Raw genomic sequence first — 11,296 nt, 5'->3', positions numbered from 1 at the left:
ACCCTGTCTAAAAGGACTGTAATGGGAGCGAGCAGAGCGAGGATACTAGGCATTTCTTTGGAGCAAGAGGCAGTGTGGGAATCGGGTTGGGGGTCCTTCATTCCGTTACACGTTATGGTCAGTGCTATCTGGGATGCTTGGGACGTCCCTGCACCATAGCCGCGAGGAGAAGTGGTGCTGAGGGTGCTGCAGCACCCCCTGAAAAATCGGAATTAAAAATAATATGAATAAAAATATTTTATTAAGTAGTGCACTGGGCCTTTACTAGTCCTGTAAAGTTATTTGCAAAGACCCAAAACATGCCCACAACAAATTAAATATTTTTCTTGATCAAATAAGATGGAAAACAACCACTTTTTGTGCAGTATTAATTTACCATACTTACAAACCACTTAATGTAAATATACATTACTGTATTGTACATAGGCTGGTCATCTAAATTTGTACCTGTAGACTTTCCATCGCCATAAAGAAAAGCCATGCACAATACAGTACCTGAGTACATTGAAACATCAAGAGGTTTATGATGATGTGATGTGATTAGATGATGGCTCATTTGGTAGAGCATGGTGCTTACAATGCTAGAGGTGTGGATTCAATTCCCAAGGGGGACCAGAAAGAAAATGCATGCACTCACTGCTGTAGGTTCATCTGGATAAGAGCATCTAGTAAAAGGAATGAATAGACCATTTCAGTTTTCACATAGAAATAAGTTGCATTTGCAAACTATTTCAAGAAACTGGAAAATGTATATCAAGCAAGTATTATCAGATTAACTGTTTTGTACAGATAATTATGAGACTCAAGTTACAAATTCTGGTAAACACTCAGATACAAATACATTTAGTTTTTAAAAAATCACAAAAGTAGTGCACGGGGCCTTAACTAGTCCTGTGTTAGCTGACAGATATAGACTTCTGTAGTGCGGGCCAATTTTTTTTGCAGCACGCCCACCTCCAAACTACTTACCGCAGCTATTCCCTACCCTAAACCCTACTCCTAACCTTAACCCCTAACCTTAACCAGAACCATAATCTTTACCATAACCATTGCACATTTAAACTTCAATGGGGTAGGAGCGTCCCAAGAATCCTGTATAGTACAGATCTATACTGTATTGGCCATTTACATGGAAAGGCATTTTGTGACGTCAGCCTACAAATACACAAACACAACACAATATATTACATGCAGCATGGAAAACTGGAAAGTTAGTACACAAGTCACACATTTAGGTTACATTGTCACATGTTCAAAGTCTCTGCGGCTTACTGTCTGACCGTGTACTGGGCCTGCATCATCCTATGTCCCACTGTTCAGCAGCCCGATGGCTGATGGTATGAAACTTGCCTTGCTCCTGTTCTAGCTGAACAGTGGGACCCTCCTGGAGGACAGCAGCTCAAAACATTGGGATTGTGTGTGGGATACTCTATGACGTGTGCTTGGCCTTGTCCCTTGTCGGTTTATCATAGAGGCCCTGACACCCCCTGCACTGCAGCCTGCAGAGCTTGGACCCCAGGTTATCTTTGTCGCGTTGTGAACATCCTCTATCAGAAATAGTAGGGGAGATGGGGAATGGTGCTAATGAATGGGCTCTCTGAATGGTCACGCCTACATAATGATGTGAACATAGACTAGAGTGATTCAATGCAAGATGTATGGATATGAATGTACAGTAGGATATTGAGAATGTGATACTGACTGGGAACAGGACAGTATAACCCCATCACTGGGAGGTAATGGGACCTGTAGCAGCCTTTAGCTAATACACATACATACTGTAGCGACCCGCACAGACAGCTGTGTGTTATGTGTTAGGCTAGTAGGTGGTTGTGTTCGCGGGGTCCGACATGTCAGTCAACCTGCTATCTGCCAATCACGGGAATGCCTGGAATGTTCTGATGCCGGGCATCCTGGTGGTTGGCGGAGTGGCGTGGAGGGGGGTTGGGCAGGGGGATGGAGCATTGGAAGTTAAGACCAGGTTTTGCCTTTGTTCTCTCTCTTACGTCTGGGCTTCACAAGAGAAGGTCACGATTCGCTTGTGGGTTATCTTTAATTTATTTGGCGTGGGCTACGGCCAAACAGTAGCCTGTGTAAAGTTGGTTTAATAAACCGTCCATTCGTAAACTCAATCCTCTGTCTGGACAGTCGTTCTTTTATGATCTAGTCAGGTCATTACAATACACACACGTAATAGAGCCCACTAAATCAAGCCAAGCCAGACTTGACTGATGCACTCTTTTCACAGTGTGATAGGATTTCATGTAGGCTAGTCTAGACCACCTATACACAGTCTGGCTGGAAAGTGATGATACTAAAAAAGAGAGAAAAAATATATCACAGTATTTCTTCTCAACTAGACTAGAAATGGTGGATCATTTTAATCTTCGGGAATATCGAGCAGCAAATTATTCAGAGCACTAACCCAATGTACAGAGAGGAAGGTCAATAAATTGACCAAGTCAAGGCGAGGGTTCTTTCTAAATTTGTCACTCGCGATTCCTCGGATCATACTCACCGCCGCCTTCTCGACCATATTGGAGGACAAGGTCCAAGGTCTCTCGAACATTTTCCAATTTGTTTTGAGAAGGAGGCAAGGTGAGAAGATGTGAACAAATGTCACGCTGCTTGCTTATGTAACGGATGTGAAATGGCTAGCTAGTTAGCGGTGGTGCGCGCTACTAGCCTTTCAATCGGTGACGTCACTTGCTCTGAGACCTTGAAGTAGTGGTTCCCCTTGCTCTGCAAGGGCCGCGGCCTTTGTGGAGCGATGGGTAACGATGCTTCGTGGGTGACTGTTGTTGATGTGTGCAGAGGGTCCCTGGTTCGTGCCCGGGTCGGGCGAGGGGATGGACTAAAGTTAAACTGTTACATTGATGCTGTTGACTGGTTGCTGTGGAAAAGGAGGAGGTCGAAAGGGGGGTGAGTGTAACGGATGTGAAATGGCTAGCTAGTTAGCGGTGGTGCACGCTAATAGCCTTTCAATTGGTGACGTCACTTGCTCTGAGACCTTGAAGTAGTGGTTCCCCTTGCTCTGCAAGGGCCGCGGCCTTTGTTGATGTGTGCAGAGGGTCCCTGGTTTGCGCCTGGGTCGAGGGGACGGACTAAAGTTAAACTGTTACACTTAGTCGTACCTCTTTTAAATTTCAAGCTAAGGCGCAAGCTAAGGTGCAAGCTTCACAAATCCCCATCTGCAACACACTCACCCCCCAAACGGACTCCACAGCGACCCCAAATATTGCGCTAACCAATCACCATTATAACAGACTTCATTATAATGGATGCATTTAAGCCGGATGGTTGTGGTTATTTGAGGTGTTCATTCTGACTGTGCGTGCTGCTCAGTTCTGGCTGCTGAGTCATACAGTCTTTATCTGCACAGTCGTGACTGAGAGTAGAGAGCTGAGAGGAGGAGGAAGAGGATGGGATTAAAAGGGGAGCCTAACTTTGGCTTCGTGATATTACTGTACCCAAAGCTGTGAAATTGAATCAACGCTACCAAACTACCCAACACTTCAGCTCCGATTTAGCTTTTTCCTAGCTTTTAGTTAGCTGTCTTCATGGGGGATTGGGTTACTCTGTATGAGCATGGTTCCCATAGTTTAACTGTAGCCTGGCTGTGTCACAGGCGATGTGGACAATTCTTCGTCCAGGTCTCTTTCTCAATGAATCTTTCCTCGATTCCTCGCAGCCTCTCTCCTCGTCGCCGTCTTCAAAATCCATTGTAGGGAGGGATCGTGGACCTTCTCCATCAATACAGTTGAGAAGGAAGCTTGGGATGCGAATAATCACATTGGAAACACACATTTAGATATATCCCATAGAGAACCCCTTTAGCTGTAGGGTTGAACAAAGAGCAAGGTTCTGACATCTGCTGGTAAGATATTGCCATTACATCATAGTCCTCATTCATGAATGCCCTCTGCTTATTCCTATACTTGTATGGTGAGTAGTTGAAAGAGAAAGACCATTCACATACACATGGCCAGTGGCGTCCCGTCATTCAGGGCAGATGGGGCAGAGTATGTTATTTTGGTATTAAAACGTGTCACATATCAGTTTGCAAACAATTTAAAAAAAAATGTATTGAGTTGATAAAGCCACACACAAACATGGTCTCTTTTTTGCTTTCTTGAGTAAGGCATCTCCAAAAGGCATTTGTTTCAGCCTAGCTCGGTGCTCTCTGTGATTAATTGGCTCATTCATCTCCCTCCTCTCCCCTGTAACTATTCCCCAGGTCGTTGCTGTAAATGAGAATGTGTTCTCAGTCAACTTACCTGGTAAAATAAGGGTTAAATAAATAAATAAAATAAAATAAAATGGAGAAGTAGCCAGCGGAAAATACAGAGCGTAGGGGTTGGTAATGTTCTCTAGTTGCGCCGTGATTGGCTCAGTGTTCTGACACTCATGGGGACACTACGTCACCGCAAAATCTACAGGGAGAGCTAGAAAGTTCAAGCCCCCTTGGGTGCTGCCATAGATTTACATTGGAAGTGCCAATCCAAGAAGGCTCAAGGTCATTGGCCACAGATAAAATTATGTCAAATCACATTATATGTACCGTAGCTTTGATTGGACTGAAGTCAACATCATACTTTCAAAATCTTAGCTAGCAAGCTGGACAAGTGTAACAGTATAACTTTAGTACGTCCCCTCGCCCCGACACGGGCGCGAACCAGGGACCCTCTGCACACATCAACAACTGACACCCACGAAGCGTCGTTCCCCATCGCTCCACAAAAGCCGCGGCCCTTGCAGAGCAAGGGGCAACACTACTTCTAGGTTTCAGAGCAAGTGACGTAACTGATTGAAACGCTAGTAGCGCGTACCCGCTAACTAGCTAGCCATTTCACATCCGTTACACAAGCAGTCATCATCATTAATGACGTTGACAATCTACTGGCAAATCCTTTTCAATCCTTGTCATATGAAGAGAAATTATACTGTGGATAAAATATATCTGTGCTCATTGGCCATTGGACATAAACGTTACACAACAAGTTGGAAATCGCAAATTCAACAATGAGTGGTTTGGAAGGAATCAGTGGCTAACTGCAAGCGTTGCAAAGCAATCACTATTTTGCTTCCCCTGCTATTCAGTGGAGTGGGTGTGTGGTCCAAGTCTGGGTTTAAGGGTTTAAAACATCTGCCTGAAAGGGTCCAAGCTTAAAAGGATAAACATTCATGTAACACCATGGGCCAAAGAAGGTTGAATACATTGGCCATGCTGTCAATCCAGCATGACTTCTGCCTCGTTCAAAACAACTGGAAACTCAGAACTGGGAAATCTCAGACTTCAGTGAGTTCAAGACAACTGGGAACTCTGAAAAAAAACAAGCCCCAACTGGGAAAATACGTTTTGAACGGTCATCCAACTCGGGAACTCGGGCCTCTTACTAGAGCTCCGACCTGAAGATCACTGATGTCATGATTTGACCAGTTGTCTTGAAAGCACCATACATCCAGAGAATGCCAGACTTTGATGACAAAGTTTAATTGCAAAATTTGCACACAAGAAGGACTGCCGCGCCACCTTTCTGTTCAAGTGAGCACAGCACAATGGTGAGTCCAAAAATGTATTGTATGCTGCTACATAAATGATGTAATGTGTCAGGAGATACAGTGCATTCGGAAAGTATTCAGACCCTGTAACAGTCCTGACCTATTTATGTTAGTTTTTATGTGTTTTTGGTCAGGGCATGTGTTTTGGGTGGGCAGTCTATGTTACCTGTTTCTATGTTGGTTTCGGTTTGCCTGGTATGGCTCTTGATTAGAGGCAGGTGGTTTGCATTTTCCTCTAATCAAGAGTCATATTTAGGTAGGGCATTATCACTGTGTGTTTGTGGGTGATTGTCTCCTGTGATGTCTTCGTTATGTTAGATGTATTCACTTTTGGAGCTGTTTGGCTGTTCGTTCGTTTCGATGTCCGTTCCTGTTCGTGAGTTTACGTTTGTCCATGTAAGTTTATGTTCAGGTTGCGTGTACGTCGTTTTCTTATTTTGTAGTTTGTTAAAGTGTTTGTTTTCGTGTCATCAGTTTTCGTATTAAATAAAAAGATGGCATATTTCCCTGACTCCGCATATTGGTCTGAAGATCCTTCTCTCCTCACCTCATCTGAGGATGAGGAAAGCGACAGCTCTTACAGAATCACCCACCAAAATACAGAGACCAAGCGGTATGGGAAAAATGCTCGACGGAGCAACAAGGACTTTTGGACTTGGGAGGAGATCCTGTCTGGTAGAGGACCCTGGGCGCAAACTGGAGGAAATCGCTGCTCTCGTGAGAAGAGTGAGGCAGCCACAGCCCAGGAGCGCTGGTATGAGGAGGCAGCTAGGAGACGTGGATGGAAGCCGGAGATTCAAGCTCGTAACCGGAATTATGAGGGGACACGTCTTGCACGGAAGCCCGAAAAGCCCGTGAGTAACTCCCAAAAATTTCTTGGGGGGGGGCTAAGGGGTTGTGGGCCAAGGGCAGGTAGGAGACCTGCGCCCACTTCCCAGGCTAACCGTGGAGAGCGGGTGTACGGGCAGACACCGTGTTACGCAGTAGAGCGCACGGTGTCTCCTGTACGTGTGCATAGCCCAGTGCGGGTTATTCCACCTCCCCGCACTGGTAGGGCTAGATTGGGCATTGAGCCAGGTGTCATGAGGCCGGCTCAACGCGTCTGGTCTCCAGTGCGTCTCCTCGGGCCGGCATACATGGCACCTGCCTTACGCATGGTTTCCCCGGTTCGCCTGCATAGCCCAGTGCGGGCTATTCCACCTCGCCGCACTGGCAGGGCGACCGGGAGCATTCAACCAGGTAAGGTTGGGCAGGCTCAATGCTCAAGAGAGCCAGTACGCCTGCACGGTCCGGTATTTCCGGCGCCACCTCCCCGCCCCAGCCTAGTACCTACAGTGCCTATATTACGCACTAGGCTACCAGTGCATTTCCAGAGCCCTGTTCCTCCTCCACGCACTCTCCTTATAGTGCGTGTATCCAGTTCGGTGCCTCCAGTTCCGGCCCCACGCACTAAGCCACCTGTGCGTCTCCCAAGTCCTGTACACACTGTCACTTCTCCCCGTACTAGTCCTGAGGTGCGTGCCCTCAGCCAGGTGCCACCAGTGCCGGTACCACGCACCAGGTATAGAGTACGCTTTGAGAGTTCAGTGTGCCCTGTCTCTGCTCCCCGCACTAGTAGGAAGGTGCTTATCATTAGCACGGTGCCTCCAGTTCCGGCACCACGCACCAGGTCTACAGTGCGCCATATCCGGCCAGAGCCATCCGTCTCCCCAGCGCCATCTGAGCCATCCGTCTCCCCAGCGCCATCTGAGCCATCCGTCTCCCCAGCGCCATCTGAGCCATCCGTCTCCCCAGCGCCATCTGAGCCATCCGTCTGCCAGGAGCCTGCAAAGCCGCCCGTCTGCCATGAGCCTGCAAAGCCGCCCGTCTGCCATGAGCCTACAGAGCCGTCAGCCAGACAGGAGCCGCTAGAGCCATCAGCCAGACAGGAGCCGCTAGAGCCGTCAGCCAGACAGGATCTGCCAGAGCCGCCAACCAGACAGGATCTGCCAGAGCCGCCAACCAGACAGGATCTGCCAGAGCCGCCAACCAGACAGGATCTGCCAGAGCCGCCAACCAGACAGGATCTGCCAGAGCCGCCAACCAGACAGGATCTGCCAGAGCCGCTAACCAGACAGGATCTGCCAGAGCCGTCAGTGAGCCATGAGCAGCCAGAGCCGTCAGTGAGCCATGAGCAGCCAGAGCCGTCAGTGAGCCATGAGCAGCCAGAGCCGTCAAAGAGCCATGAGCAGCCAGAGCCGTCAGTGAGCCATGAGCAGCCAGAGCCGTCAGAGAGCCATGAGCAGCCAGAGCCGTCAGAGCGCCATGAGCGTCGTGAGCCGTCAGCCTGCCATGAGCGTCGAGAGCCGTCAGCCTGCCATGAGTGTCGAGAGCCGTCAGCCTGCCATGAGTGTCGAGAGCCGTCAGCCTGCCATGAGCGTCGAGAGCCGTCAGCCTGCCATGAGCGTCGAGAGCCGTCAGCCTGCCATGAGCGTCGAGAGCCGTCAGCCTGCCATGAGCGTAGAGAGCCGTCAGTCTGCCATGAGCGTCGAGAGCCGTCAGCCAGCATGGACCTGCCAGAGCCGTCCAAACAGGACCTGCCAGAGTCCTTCAGCCGGGATCTGCCCCTTGTCCCGGTGCTGCCCCTTGTCCCGGTGCTGCCCCTTGTCCCGGTGCTGCCCCTTGTCCCGGTGCTGCCCCTTGTCCCGGTGCTGCCCCTTGTCCCGGTGCTGCCCCTTGTCCCGGTGCTGCCCCTTGTCCCGGTGCTGCCCCTTGTCCCGGTGCTGCCCCTTGTCCCGGTGCTGCCCCTTGTCCCGGTGCTGCCCCTTGTCCCGGTGCTGCCCCTTGTCCCGGTGCTGCCCCTTGTCCCGGTGCTGCCCCTTGTCCCGGTGCTGCCCCTTGTCCCGGTGCTGCCCCTTATTCCAGTGATGGTCCTTATCCTGGTGCTGCCCCTTGTTTTTGTGCTGCCCCTTGTCCCGGTGCTACCCCTTGTCCCGGTGCTGCCCCTTGTTCCGGTGCTAGCTGATTATTTAGGGGAAGGTAATGTTTGGGTGGTCAGTGGTAGGGGTAGACAGAAGAGGGGAGTGACTATGGTGGTATGGGGACAGCGTCCGGAACCGGAACCACCACCGTGGTCAACTGCCCACCCGGACCCTCCCCTGGACTTTGTGCTGGTGCGCCCGGCGTTCGCACCTTGGGGGGGGGGGTACTGTAACAGTCCTGACCTATTTATGTTAGTTTTTATGTGTTTTTGGTCAGGGCATGTGTTTTGGGTGGGCAGTCTATGTTACCTGTTTCTATGTTGGTTTCGGTTTGCCTGGTATGGCTCTTGATTAGAGGCAGGTGGTTTGCATTTTCCTCTAATCAAGAGTCATATTTAGGTAGGGCATTATCACTGTGTGTTTGTGGGTGATTGTCTCCTGTGATGTCTTCGTTATGTTAGATGTATTCACTTTTGGAGCTGTTTGGCTGTTCGTTCGTTTCGATGTCCGTTCCTGTTCGTGAGTTTACGTTTGTCCATGTAAGTTTATGTTCAGGTTGCGTGTACGTCGTTTTCTTATTTTGTAGTTTGTTAAAGTGTTTGTTTTCGTGTCATCAGTTTTCGTATTAAATAAAAAGATGGCATATTTCCCTGACTCCGCATATTGGTCTGAAGATACTTCTCTCCTCACCTCATCTGAGGATGAGGAAAGCGACAGCTCTTACAGACCCCTTGACTTTTTCCACATTTTGTTACGTTGCAGCCTTATTCTAAAATTGCTTAAATATTTTTTTCCCTCATCAATCTACACACAATACCCCATAATGACAATGCAAAAGCAGGTTTTTATGAAATGTTTGCACATTTATAAAAAAAATAATAAACATTTACATAAGTATTCAGACTCTTTACTCAGTACTTTGTTGAGGCACCTTTGGCATAGATTACAGTCTTCTTGGGTATACCTGTATTTGGGGAGTTTCTCCCATTCTTCTCTGCAGATCCTCTCAAGCTCTGTCAGATTGGATGGGGAGCGTCGCTGCACAGCTATTTTCAGGTCTCTCCAGAGATGTTTGATCGGCTTCAAGTTCGGGCTCTGGCTGGGCCACTCAAGGACATTCAGAGACTTGTCCCGAAGCCACTCCTGTGTTGTCTTGGCTGTGTGCTTTAGGTCGTTTGTCCTCTTGGAAGGTGAACCTTCACCCAGACTGAGGTCCTGAGCGCTCTGGAGCAGGTTTTCATCAATGATCTCTCTGTACTTTGTCTGTTTATCTTTCCCTCGATCCAGTACCTGCCGCTGAAAAACATCCCACAGCATGATGCTGCCACCACCATGCTTCACCGTAGGGATGGTGCCAGGTTTCCTCCAGAAGTGACGCTTGGCAATCAGGCTAAAATAATAAAATCTTGGTTTCATCAGACCAGAGAATCTTGTTTCTCATGGTTTCAGAGTCCTTTAGGTGCCTTTTGGCAAACTCCAAGCGGGCTTGTCATGTGCCTTTTACTGAGGAGTCGCTGCAGAGATGGTTGTCCTTCTGGAAGGTTCTCCCATCTCCACAAAAGAACTCTGGAGTTCTGTCACCTCCCTAAAATGTTGAAAAACCTGTTTTCACTTTGTCTTTATGGAGTATTGTGTGTAGATTGATGATAATATATTTTTATAATCCATTTTAGAATAAGGCTGTAATATAACAAATTGTGAAAAAAGTCAAGGGGTCTGAATACTTTCTGAATGCACTGTATGCATACTGTAGCTAAGAAAGTAATAATATGTGTATGTTGTGTAGTAAGCTGTTAGTAGCCCATGTGCCTCACCCTAATAATTTGGTCCCTTTCCCCCTCATAACTTAGCCTACTGTTCTGACTTGGTGGTGCACATGTAGCCTATAGCCTGTTTTATAGAAATGTCATCATTGAATATTGTAAGAGCTTTCATTGTCTGCTTAAATGCCCCCTTCATTTTTCATACGATTCTGACTTGGTGTACAGGGAGAATACTGTAAGAACAGCCCATGTTCTGAATTCTGTCGCTGTGCATTTCAAAAGTGCTGAACAAAAGGTTATTTTGACTACATCCGTCTTAGCTCGCTCATTAATGTCTTATTCGAAATTACGGATTGCCTCTTGTCCGCTTGTCGCCCCCTTATGCCATAGTTTGTACATCTCAATTGTCAGTAAAATCCACATTCATTTAAGCAAGTCAGCCATATCAGCTATGTATTTACAAAGGCAGTAAATGAGGCTGAATGAACTGTTTTGCTGCCAGACAAGGCTCCGCTGATAGCCAGGTGTAGTGGTGGTAAGGATTCACTCCATGGTGCTGAAAAGAAAGCTCTGCTGTTGGGACAGCTTTATGTAGGCCATAACTGTTGGTGGCCACCATTTGTCACTATTATAGTGCAATTAATGTATTGTTTAGTGTTGTGATGTGTAGTGGCTTTGCTGGCATGTTTTTTTGCCCCACCAAGATTTATATGCTAAAATCGTGGCCATACACCCCCGCACACGTAAAGACACCGTAGCGCCACCCAAGGAAACAAGACACAGGAAGCAGAGGAAAAGGATCAAACGCTAAAGGGTTCTCCAGTAACCTCACTAGCTAATGACCTGTGATGTAATGGAACTCATCGTTCCTCCACTCCTTGATGACACAGTACTGCTATTGGTGGCGTTAGATCACTAGAGGCTCTGCTCACTACACAATTACTAGCGTATTGTATTTTATATTAGCCATACCCTTAGATTCAGATAAGTACGCATCAAAGATCTTGACTG

This window comes from Salvelinus fontinalis, chromosome 41 (assembly GCF_029448725.1).
Source record: "Salvelinus fontinalis isolate EN_2023a chromosome 41, ASM2944872v1, whole genome shotgun sequence".
NCBI classification, from domain to species: Eukaryota; Metazoa; Chordata; class Actinopteri; order Salmoniformes; family Salmonidae; genus Salvelinus; species Salvelinus fontinalis.
This window is presented reverse-complemented; position numbering follows the sequence as displayed.